This window comes from Phacochoerus africanus, chromosome 4, assembly GCF_016906955.1.
Source record: "Phacochoerus africanus isolate WHEZ1 chromosome 4, ROS_Pafr_v1, whole genome shotgun sequence".
In the NCBI taxonomy this organism is placed as follows: domain Eukaryota; kingdom Metazoa; phylum Chordata; class Mammalia; order Artiodactyla; family Suidae; genus Phacochoerus; species Phacochoerus africanus.
In genome coordinates this window covers 7,034,063-7,046,603 of record NC_062547.1, presented here as the reverse complement: position 1 = coordinate 7,046,603, position 12,541 = coordinate 7,034,063, and the positions used below count along the sequence as shown (strand labels likewise).

Below are 12,541 nucleotides of genomic sequence, written 5' to 3'. Positions count from 1 at the left end.
GGCCGTACCATTTGGAGGGGGGATTATGCAAGGGACAGACATACAGGCCTAAGAGAAATAAGATGTCTTAGATACTCATTCCAGGGGGAGTCACAACAAGTTGATAAATTAGATGCTTTCTAAGAGAAATGGGTTCAGGAAAAACGACTTGTATCCTCCTTGATCTCCCCCAGTTGTGTGGGAGAGAGTTGGGTCTCCGTGGCTGCTATAGATTGGTCGAAATGGAGTTACGCGGACCAATAAGAAGAAGAAAGGAAATCGGTTAACCTATGGGAAGAGAAAAGCAGGTGAGCGGTTGCTAGGGGCGGAAGGTAGCGTTGCCTGGGGTTAGGTCTTACTCCTGGGAACAGAGAGTAGCGAAGGCGCAGTCGGTGGGTAGGGGTTCAGGGTCTGCCAGATGGAGACGGTTGCTGCGCCACGAAAGGGAAACGTTCTTGGGACCGAAGCGAAAACATCTTTAATTCTGGCTAATTTTGGGATGGGAATGTTCTTTGCAAAGGGATTGACTTCCATGCGGCGTGCTTTGCGATCCTTTCAATCCTGGCCGGTAGCCACAGCTTCCCCAGACTTGGGCTGTACTCATAGTCTGTGTCTTCTTCAGCCAACCCAGTCGGCTCGTTGACAGAATGGAGCTAATGCACCGCCCACTTTGTGCCTGGAGTTTTCCTCCGTCGTCTCATTTAATCATCAATCATAAGTTTATGAACTAGGTGGTGCTGTCCTCATTTTATACGTGAGACAACTGAGGTTCAGAGATTTAAGAAGTACCAGGATTGGCAACGGGTCTGTCTGATTCTAAATTCCCTAACTGGGAGTTGCCGCAGTAGCTCAGGGGAAACGAATCTGACTAGTATCCAGGAGGACGGAGGTTGGATCCCTGACCTCGATCAGTGGGTTAAAGATCATCTGGCGTTGCCCGTGAGCTGGGGTGTAGGTCACAGACGCCGCTGTGGCGCAGGCGCAGGCCGGCAGCTACAGCGCCAACTGGACCCCTAGCCTGGGAACCTCCATATGCTGAAGAAGCAGCCTTAAAAAAAAAAAAAAAAAAATCCAGAGCTGTTGGATTCTGCTGCTACTATCACCTGTTGACCTGAACTGGCCTGACCAGTTTAGCTTGTAACCTGCCACTGAGTTTGGCTACCCCATATAGCCATCTGTGACTTTCTAGTGACTACATCTAGGGGCCAACTTTCAGTTTTTGCCTGTCTCAACCTCTCCCCCCCTCTTAAAAGTCTTCTCCCTGAGCTTCTGTTCCCTCCAGCATGCTTCTGCTTTCCCTTCCTTTTATTGAAATGTTGTCCACACTGACCCCTTCTTTCTCTCTTCCCTTCATGGTCCTCTCTGGTCTTTTTGTTTTAGCGCGCGCACACACACACACACACACACACACACACCCTGGTTGCTGCTGACTCCCATGTCGGGTCTTTGGCTGGGATCTTGCCTACTTTTAAACAATTCAATGTCCCTAGTCCTCCACACCAGTCCCAGCTCCAGAAACCTGGGCATCACATTCACCTCTCTCTCCATCTGTCACAAGTGTAATTCAGTCGGTTTATTCAGTTGTCTACAAATGTGTATCTTGTGCTGCCTGTTCTAGTAACTTTGGATGTCAGTGAACAAAACAAAGACCTTTGCTTTTGTGAGGTTTCCCCCGGTAGATGTGACGATAAACAGTTCCCATAAGTGCATTATTACCTAATAATGAAAGTTATATGGTGCAGTAGGGGGAAACTAGAGAAGAACAAAGGGGACCAAGAATGTGGTGGGGTCCTTGAAGCAGGTGTCAGTGAAACCGCCAGCATTAATGGGCTGAACCTAGCCAGAACCCAGATTGGAACTTGAACCACATGCCAGGACTCGAACCCAGCCAAAACCCAGATTGGGACTTAAACCCACAATTTTATTTTTATTTTTATTTTGTCTTTTTTTGGTCTTTTCTAGGGCTACACCCACGGCATATGGAAGTTGTCAGGCTAGGGGGTCTAACTGGAGCTGTAGCCGCCGGCCTACACCAGAGCCACAGCAACACGGGATCTGAGCCGCGTCTGCGACCTACACCACAGCTCATGGCAACACTGGATCCTTAATCCACTGAGCAAGACCCGCAACCTCATGGTTCCTAGTCGGATTCTTTTCTGCTGCGCCACGATGGGAACTCCCTAAACCTACAGTTTTAAATTAGTATCATTCACCCAGTGCCTGGACTTACTGAGGTTCAGGATCTTTATGCCTCTGGGTAGAAGGAATTCAGCGAGAGACAAAGTGATAGGCAAGAAATAGATTTATTGAGATAGGATGCTTGTGAGAGATGCAAGCTGGCAGGCAAGAAGGCTCAGCCCTGGGGATTAGGTGAGCTACAGTTTTATCATCCAGGGGGAGTGGGAGTGGGAAAAGACCGCCTCTTGGCTCCTCCCTGTTATCCCATAAGGGAGTATTTGACCCTATAAGGTCAGGCTAGGACTGTCCTGGTGCTTATTCAAATCAGCAGAAGGGCAGTCCTCAAACTCCTGCCCTAGGTCTCAACCTGAGTGCAGGCCTCACCCCATCCCCACCCAATGACCTGAGCCATATCTCAAGCCTCCACTAGTCAAGCAAGCCTGCCCTGTTCTGATGGCTTTCTTGAGCAGTTACTAACTTCCAATGATCTCCCCAAATCCCCTAGGTTTCCCTCTCTATCTCTGATCCCTTATTGGGACTTAGGCAACTACCTGTGCCTATTCCATCCCGATCAGCAGCCGCAGTGAGAAAATGACCTTTGACCGAAGAAGTGAAAGAGGTGTCAGTGAAACCACCAAGTGGGATGTCTGGGTAAAGAGTTGCAGCTAAGGAAGTGTGGACTGGTGCTGGTTTGTTAGAGGAGGTGAGTGTGGCTGGACTAGAAATAGCAAAGAGAGTAGCGTGTGTGTGGAGGCGGCAGGGCCAGATGGTGTTGGCCATTATAGGACTTTAACTTTTCCTCTGAATGATATGAGGAGCCATTGGATGGTGTTGAGTAGAGATGTCACAAGTTCTGTTGAGGTCTAAAAGGGTCCCTCCAGCTCCTGTGTTATAAGATGTAGTGGGATGGGGGGCAAGGGTTGGAGCAGGGAGATCAGCTAGGCGAGTCAAGCAGTAGGGTAGGCAAGATGCGAAGTCCTATTGTGTCTATCTCCTGAGTGTCTCTAGAATTCATTATTTCTCTTCCATCTTCATCTCCTGGTCCTAGTTCAGACCATCAGTATCTCATGCCTAGGCAACTGCAACAGTCACTCAACCGGCCCCCTTTCCTATACTCTCCTCCCTATTTATTGTCCACACGTTGGCAAGAAAGCTACTCTGAAACTCAATTCATATTTTGTCTCCCTTTCCTAAATTCTGCCCTTCAGGCATATGTCCTGCCCCTGGGGGCCCAAAATGTACCATACATACCATGTCCCAAGTATGACCTTTTTTTTTTTTTTTTTTTCTGTCTTTTATCCATGGAGAATGAAAGACCTATACAAAAATAAGGGTCATACTTGGAGTTCCCGTCGTGGCGCAGTGGTTAACGAATCTGACTAGGAACCATGAGATTGCCGGTTCGATCCCTGGCCTCGCTCAGTGGGTTAAGGATCCGGCGTTGCCGTGAGCTGTGGTGTAGGTTGCAGATGCGGCTCGGATCCCGCGTTGCTGTGGCTCTGGCGTAGGCCGGCAGCTACAGCTCCGATTCGACCCCTAGCCTGGGAACCTCCATATGCCGTGGAAGCAGCCCAAGAAAAGTTAAAAATACAAAAAAAAAAGAAAAAAGAATTTCCAAGAAAACAGGAGTTCCCATTGTGGCGCAGCAGAAACTAATTTGACTAGAAACCATGAGGTTTCGGGTTTGATCCCTGGGCTTGCTCAGTGGGTCAAGGATCTGGTGTTGCCATGAGCTGTGGTGTAGGTCGCAGACCCGGCTTGGATCCCACGTTGTTATAGCTGTGGTGTAGGTCAGCAGATGTAGCTCCAGTTGGACCCCTAGCCTGGGAACCTCCATATGCCATGGGTGTGGCCCTAAAAAGCAAAACAAAAAGCAAAACAACACAAAAAACATTCCAAGAAAACAAAAAATATATTAAAACTGACCCCAAATGAAATAGAAAATATGAATGGACCAATGAATATTTCTAAGATGACTGAGTTCTCTCCATCCCTCTTCCAGGGACAATTATTTATCCTTGTGGACAATAACTGGATTCCTACTTGACACCATACACAAAGATCAGTTCTAAGGAAAACTGATTCACTTAAATGTTGATAAGCAAAAAAAAAAAAAATTTTCAGCTGTGCCCATGGCATGTGGAAGTTCCCAGGCCAGGGATCAAACCTGAGTCACAGCAGCTACCCAAGCTGCTGCAATGACGTCACCAGGTCCTTAATCTGCTGAGCCAAAGAGAAACTCTGTTTTTGATTTGTTTTTGTCTTTTTGCCTTTTCTGGGGCCACTCCTGCGGCATATGGAGGTTCCCAGGCTAGGGGTTGAATCGGAGCTGCAGCTGCCGGCCTACGCCAGAGCCACAGCAACGCAGGATCCGAGCCGCATTTGCAACCTACACCACAGCTCACGGCAACGCCGGATCCTTAACCCACTGAGCGAGGCCAGGGATCGAACCTGCAATCTCATGGTTCCTAGTCGAATTTGTTAACCACTGAGCCACGACGGGAACTCCAACCACAAGAGAACTCTAAAAAGCAAAAATTTTAAACTGTCAGAGGAAAATATAGGGAAATAAGGGGTAGGCAAGTATTTATTTCTTTAAAAATTTTTTTTGGCTGTGCCCATGGCATGCAAAATTTCCTGGGCCGGGGATCAAACCCAAACCACAGCAGTACCTGAGCCACAGTAGTGACAATGCCAGATCCTTAATCTGATGAGCCGGCCACCAGGCAATTCTATGTTTTCATTTTATCCTTACAACAAGGCCAATACCATTATTTTACAGATGAGAAGACTGAGCCTCAGCGAGGTTGAAGCATTTGGCCAAAGTCCCTTAGAATCTAAGTGTCGGACCCAGGGTTTGAATCTATCAGATTCTAATAGCACTCACTTTGACCACCATGGCTCTTAACCACAGGCTTAAAAAGTCAAACTTGGGGAGTTCCCGCCATGGCTCAGTGGAAACGAATCTGATTAGCATCCATGAGGACGTAGGTTCGATATCTGGCCTCACTCAGTGGGTTAAGGATCTGGCATTGCCATGAACTGTAGTGAAATTTGCAGACGCAGCTCGAATCTGGAGTTGCAATGGCTGTGGTGTAGGCCAGCAGCTCCAGCTCCCATTGGACCCCTAGCTGGGAACCTCCATATGCCGTGGGTACAGCCCTAAAAAGACAAAAAAAAAAAAAGAAAAAATCAAGCTTGGGAGTTCTTACTGTGGCCAACTGGGAATGCTGGGACAGGTTTGATCCCTGGCTGGGCACAGTGGGTTAAGGATCTGGTGTTGTTGCAGCTGCTACTTAAGTTGCAACTGTTGCTTGGATCTGATCTCTGGCCTGAGAATTCCATATACGGTGGGGTAGCCAAAAGAAAAAAGTCAAGTTTGGAATCCCCTCGAGGTTCAGTGGGTTAAGGATCTGACATTGTCACTTCTGTGGCTCTGGTTACAGCTGTGGCTCAAGTTCGATCCATGGCCCAGGAGCTTCTACCTGCCATGGGTGCAGCCAAAAAAAAAGTCAAGCTCTATGTAACTGCATGGGAAGTTGTCCATGCTGTTATTATGGGAAGAAAAAAAAAAAAAAAGATTGTAAAATGGTTGTAGAATAAGATTCCAATAAGAGCATGAGGTATGAAAACATTTGGGAGGAATATTCACCAACTGTATTACTGGTTTTGTGGATGGAAGGGGATGGAGATACATTTAGGTGTCTGTTTCTGGGTTATGTTATAAATTTCTGTAAGGTTGGATTTTCCACCAAGAAATGGGAGTCCTTTCATAAACAGAAAAAGAAATAAAAATTCAAGGGAATTCCTGTCGTGGCTCAGCAGGCTAAGAACTCAACTAGTATCCATGAGGATGTGGGTTGGATCCCGGCCTTGCTCAGTGGGTTAAGGATCTGGTGTTTCCATAAGCTTCGAGGTAGGTTGCAGATGCATCTTGGATCCTGCATTGCTGTGGCTGTGGAGTAGGCCAGCAGTTGCAGCTCTGATTCGACTCCTAGCCTAAGAACTTCCATATGCCACAGGAGCAGCACTAAAGAAAAAAAAAAAAAATTTTAAGGCTATCACACAGCCAGTGGTGCTGAGCTCTGACCTCATGCCAGGCATGTTTCTAATCCTCAAAACAGTCCGATGATCCAGGTACCACTCTCATACCTGTGTTATAGATGGGAAAACTGAGGCACAGAAAAATTGAATGACTTACCCAAGGTTTGCACAGCTATTACGGAAAGACAAAGTCAGGATTTAAACCAGGCAGCGTGGCCCCGCAGCCCCACTCTCATTCTCTGTCCTTTGCAACATGCCCATTTTCTCAATCCCTGTGACAACTTGCCATTTTATTTAATTTTTTGGTCCCACCCATGGCATGCGGAAGTTCCTCGGTCAGGACCAAAGCCATAGCAGTGACCTGAGCTACAGCAGCAGAATCCTTAGCCTGCTGAGCCAGGCAGCTCCAGCTCTGGCCATTTTGTTGATGAGAAAGCCAAGGCTCAGAGAGGCTAAGGAACTGAGCCTAAGACACCTGGAGCGCGGCTGAGCTGGGCCCCTGGCTGGTTCCCTGACACACCACAGTCCTTCTACTGAGCCTCCGGATCCCGCTGTCTGGTGTCAAATTCCCAGGGCCTGTGATGAGTTCCATCCCCAGTCTAAGCAGTGTTTGGGGGGGGGGCGGGGTGCTGAGTGGTTCCCAAGAGTCTCTGGGCAAAGCCGGGGAACAGCCACCACTAGGCTAGACGGCCTGGGAATCCCTGGAGGGCAGAGCAGGGTCAGCAGCCCAAGGCTCTGCCCGCTGCGGGGGACAGGCATCCAGGTGTGAGGCCACGTCAGGACTCAACTCAGGCCACCGTGCACTTCAATGAAAGGAGCATAGAATACGGGGGACGGGTTCTGGGCCAGCACTTGTCACCCAAGTCTAGTACAGACCAAGAAGCGGGTAACTTGGGCAATCAGCTGGCACCTGGCCCATCAACACACTTTTATGGGACCTGTTAGGTGGTAGGCACAGGGTCAGGTGGTCAGTTGTGAGCAAAAGGACATCTTCCCTTCGTGAGCCTTCTTCCCCCCGGGGCAAGAAATCTGGGGCACACGCCTTTCCCACCTCTCGTGGATTCAGTCATTTATTCATCCAGCAAGTATTCATCAGGCCTGGTTCTAAAGCACAGAGAATGTACTCGTGAACAAAATCAATGAACCTCCCTGCCCGTGTGGAGCAGCCCGTCCATAAAAGACAACAAATAAGCAAGAAAATACAGAGGGAAGTGATGACTTTGGGAAACCAAAAGGGGAGGGGAGGCGACGCCGATGAGGAGGAGCCAGAGTGTTTGCATGAAGGAGAGACCATTCTATCAGAGCACGAGGTGTGTACCGATGTGGATTCAGGAAGATCCAGGAGCAGAAAGAGGGAAAGAGTGCTGGGGGTGAGGACTGGGGGGAAGTCGTGATCAGTTGTCTCAGGAAGAGGGAAGAGGAACTTTGTAGAGAGCTGCTGCAGCAGGAGGGCCAGGAAGCATGAGTGGCCAAAGAATTTTGTGGCCTGTGGCCCTGAGATCAAAGTCAAACAACCCTCTGGTTATCTAATTTGCTTTCTCCTCTGGTGCAGGGAACCCAGTAGGTAGGGGGATGGGTTCAGCTGGGGGTTGGAGGCTCCCGGGTGTGGTCATTTTAGAATATGTTCATTCATTCCTTTTTATTTTTTATTTTTTTTCTGCAGCCCTGGCATGTAGAAGTTCCCAGGCCAGGAACTGAACCCATACCCCACTGGCAGCTTTCACTACAGCTGAAGCAACACTGGATCCTTAACCAGTTGCACCTCAAGAAACTTCCAGAATGTGTCCATACATTCTTTTTTTTTTTTTTACATTTTTATAATTAAAGTATAGTTGATTTACAATGTTGTGCCAATTTCTAAAAGGATCATGAATTTGCATGTCGTGTTTGTGCAGGGACCATGAGAATCTCTATTGTTCCAATTTTAGTATGTGTGCTGCCGAAACAAGCACTGTCCATACATTTTTGATACTTCTCTTTTCAACAGGTGGAATCTAATTCCCCTCCCCGCGAGTGTAAGCCAGACTCAGTGATTTGCTTGTAATGAATAGAGTAAAATAAAATTGATGGGGAGGTCCCATCGTGGCTCAGTGGTTAACAAATCCGACTAGGAACATGAGGTTTCGGGTTCCATCCCTGGCCTTGCTCAGCAGGTTAAGGCTCTGTCATTGCTGTGAGCTGTGGTGTAGGTTGCAGATGCGGCTCAGATTCGACCCCTAGCCTGGGAACCTCCATATGCCGCAGGAGCGGCCCAAGAAATGGTAAAAAGACAAAAAAATTAAATTAAATTAAAAAAATGTAAGCCATCAAGTTTTGGAGTAATTTTTACACAACAACAGTTAACACACCAGGTGTCTTGGATACAGTCTGGGCTTCCACCTGGTTATTTGAGAACCCAGGCTCCTTCTACCCTGTGGTCCTGCCATCCCCTAGGGGCCCTTGGAGTTCCCTGGAAATCTGCACTTGGCTGGAAGTCGGGGATATAGAAAGTGAGGCAGGTTGAAAGAGAGGGAGGTTTTCAAAGGTCACACCTGGTAAAGAATAATAAAAAGTAATGATGGAGTTCCCGTCATGGCTCAGCGGAAACAAATCTGACATTCATGAGGATGCAGGTTCGATCTCTGGCCTCGCTCAGTGGGTTAAGTAAGGATCCGGCATTGCCGTGAGCTGTGGTGTAGGTCACAGATGGGGCTCGGATCTGTTGCTGCTATGGCTGTGGTGTAGTCTGGTATCTACAGCTCTGGGAACCTCCATACACTGTGGGTGTGGCCCTAAAAAGACAAAAAAAAAAAAAAAAGAGAGAGAGAGAGAGAGAGATGGAAACGGAGTTCCCGTTGTGGCTCAGAAGGTTAAGAATCTGGAGTTCCTGTTGTGGCTCAGCCATTAATGAACCCAACTAGCATCTCTGAGGACTTGGGTTCGATCCCTGGCCTCACTCAGTGGGTTAAGGATCTGGTGTTGCCATGAGCTGTGGTGTAGGTCACAGATGGGGTTCGGATCCCGTGTTGCTGTGTCTGTGGTGTAGGCCAGCAACTACAGCTCCGACTGGTCCCCCAGCCTGGGAACTTTCACATGCCTCAGATCCGGCCCTAAAAAGACAAAAAAATTAAAATAAAAATAAAAATTAAAGAAGGTTAAGAATATGATTAGTATCCATGACGCTGTGGATTCAGTCCCTGGCCTCACTCAGTAAGTTAAGGATCCGGTGTTGCCACAAGCTATGGGGTAGGTTGAGGATGCGGCTTGGATCTGGCGTTGCTGTGGCTGTGGCGTAGGCCAGCCGCTGCAGCTCTGATTCGACCCCTAGCCTGGGAACCTCCATATGGCTGTAAGAGTGGCCGTTAAAAAAAAAAAAAAAATGATGGACCCAAAAGATGATTAGAAGGCATGAGGGGAGCAGGGAATAATGATCAGTGGGTAAACCCCTGGCCTGAATGTGAGTGTATTTTAGTCTTTTTTTTGCCATTTCTTGGGCCCCTCCCGCGGCATATGGAGGTTCCCAGGCTAGGGGTCCAATCGGAGCTGTAGCCGCTGGCCTACGCCACAGCCCCAGCAACGCTGGATCTGAGCCGCATCTGCAACCTACACCACAGCTCATGGCAATCCTTAATCCACTGAGCAAGGCCAGGGATGGAACCCGCAACCTCATGGTTCCTAGTCGGATTCATTAACCACTGAGCCACGACAGGAACTCCAGTGAGTGTATTTTAGGAAACAGAGTCCCAGGGTGCCTGGTGATTGAGGAGAGAGGCTGAGAAGGACTGAAATGACTCTGATGGGGTGGGGAGAGCCAGATCTTGCAGGGCCTGGTCAACAGCCTCTTGAGGATGTTAGGGTTTATGCTAGGGTCGTGGGGAGACTTTGCAGGGTCTAAGCAGGAGGTAGCTGAGCAGATGTGCATGGAGGGTGGACCTGGAGGAGGAAGGAGAGCTTCAACTGGAGCAGGAAGCATGGTTGGGAAGCTGATGCAGCTGCTCAGGGAGAGAGAAAGAGAGTCCACTCTGGGCTGGGTGGGGTGGATGGAGACACTGAAGGGATGAAGGGCCAGGAGGCAGTATTTAATTAAGTGTGGGGGGAAGTGGGGTGTCGGGATGGAGGGAAGCCAACAGAAAGGGCCCCAGAGCCCCAGCCTTTATGTGGAAGATAGAATTATTCTCAAGGACGGGGGTTTACAGGCAGCATGTTGAATTCGCTCTGTAAAATAATGAAATACTTGATATGAACCAAATAACTAATGTCAAATCTGCATAAAGCAATGGTGCGAAACAATAAATACCCACTTGAGCAACAGAATTTTCACATACCATGGGCACAGACTGTAAACAAACAAAAACTACACTCAGAGAACTATCACACTTCCCTCATCCCTTTTCTGCAATCCCATTTCTAGAGTCTTTCTACCCCCTTCCCACTTATTCCATGTAGGCAACAAATGTCATTAGTTCTGGTTTCTCTTTCCTATATTTATTTTTGCACAAATGAACAGATGTACATATATTTTCTCATAATTTCTCCCTTCGTGTATAAAGGATAGCACACTATATACTCTTTAAAATTACTTTCTGGCAGTTCATACAGATCGTCTTCATTCTTTTTTACAGCTGCATAATACTCCATTGTTTGGATATACCAAATGTATTCATCCAACTTCTATGTGTATTATAGTATGTAAAAGTTGTCTCGATTATTTACAATTACAAACAATTCTTCAATAAATAATCTTGTGCATATGCATTTTCATAATGTTGGAGATGTACTTGTAGGGTGAATCCTAGAAGTGGTGTTGCTTGACCAAAAGGTAAGTACATATACAGCTTTGGTAGACATTGCCAAATTTCCCCACGGAAGGCTTGAACCAGTCTGCATTTCCATTGGCAACATATGAGAAAGTCTGTTTCCCCATAGTGTCACTGAGAGAGTATATTAACGTATTATTCAATTTTTGCCAACCTGATAGGTGAGAAATCATATTTCAGTGCAGTTTAGGTCAATACGGTGGTGAGGGTTTGATCCCTGGCCTGGCAACTTCCACATGCCACCAGTGCAGCCAAAAGAAAAAAAAAAGTAAGTTAATCCAAAAAATTTTTCATATATTTGAAGGAGATTTTAATGTCTTTTTTTCTGTGACTTTTCTGTTCATGTCTTTTTTCCAGTTTTTAAACTATGGATTTGGTCCTTTAGGAGTTTCCATTATGGCTCAGCGGTAACGAACCTGATTAGGATCCATGAGGATGGGGTTCGATCCTTGGCCTCGCTCAGTGGGTTAAGGATCCAGTGTTGCAGTGAGCTGTGGTATAGGTTGAAGATGCGGCTTGGATCCTGCATTGCTGTGGCTGTAGTGTAGGCTGGCAGCAACATCTCTGATTCAACCCCTAGCCGGGGAATGTCCAATGCCGTAGGGCCATAAAAAAGACAAAAAAAGAAAAAAAAAGGACTTATACTGAGAATTTTTTCTCCTTGTTTATTTATTTAGAGGCTGTAGGGAGCTTTTATTTTCTATTTTACATACAATGTTTCTATAGCTGGACTGTTTCTTGGTGATCAAATATTATACTGGATAATTTCACTTACAAGTAAAAGGCTCTTCTAAAGGCTTTAAAACAAAGGACATTTATTATTTCGTATAAGAAGAAGTTCAGGCAGGTGGAGAACTCTTCTGATAATTAAGGTCCTTGATATCATCAAAGGCCTAGCATTTTGTTATTTTTCTTCTCTGACATTCTCTAGTGTTTCTGCCTTTTTTGGGGGGGGGCGCTGCCCACAGCATATGGAAAACTTCCCAGGCCTGGGATCAAACCCAGCTGAATCCTTAGGTGCTAGGCCACCACGGAACTCCTAGTGTTTCTGCTTTTAGTAAGATACTGGCATTAGGGCTAAGATATATATAAGACTAATATATGCATGTCGCATATTATATATAATAATGTATTCTATATTAATGATATAATAAATAATATTATACTGTACATTATGGACTATATTTTATACATATTTGTATATGTACATGTGTGTATATATATATGCTATATACATCAATCCCTATTTTCTTTAATATTTTTATAAAGAGAGGGTGTTGAATTTTGTAGGTCTTTTTCAGCATCTATGAAGATAACCATACAGATTTTTTTCCTTAAGTCTATTATTATGGTCTGTGATATAAATGGATTTCTTAACATTGAACTGGTCTTGGACTTCTGATATAAATTCTACTTGGTCATGGTGGATTGTTTCTTACTGTGGTATTGGATTATGTTGGCTAATATTTTATTTTATTTCATTTTATTTTATTTTATGTTTTGTCTTTTTGCCTTTTCTAGGGCCGCTCCTGCGGCATATGGAG

The 12,541-nt window shown here is 46.4% G+C and overlaps 1 non-coding gene across 1 annotated transcript; it reads right to left on the bottom strand.

Annotated features, from left to right (window-relative positions):
- Positions 1-8,051: 8,051 nt before the first annotated feature.
- Positions 8,052-8,153, bottom strand: LOC125126568 (U6 spliceosomal RNA). Its single transcript, XR_007134677.1, has one exon. It is a non-coding gene; the product is annotated as a U6 spliceosomal RNA (small nuclear RNA).
- Between the last annotated feature and the right edge of the window lie 4,388 nt (positions 8,154-12,541).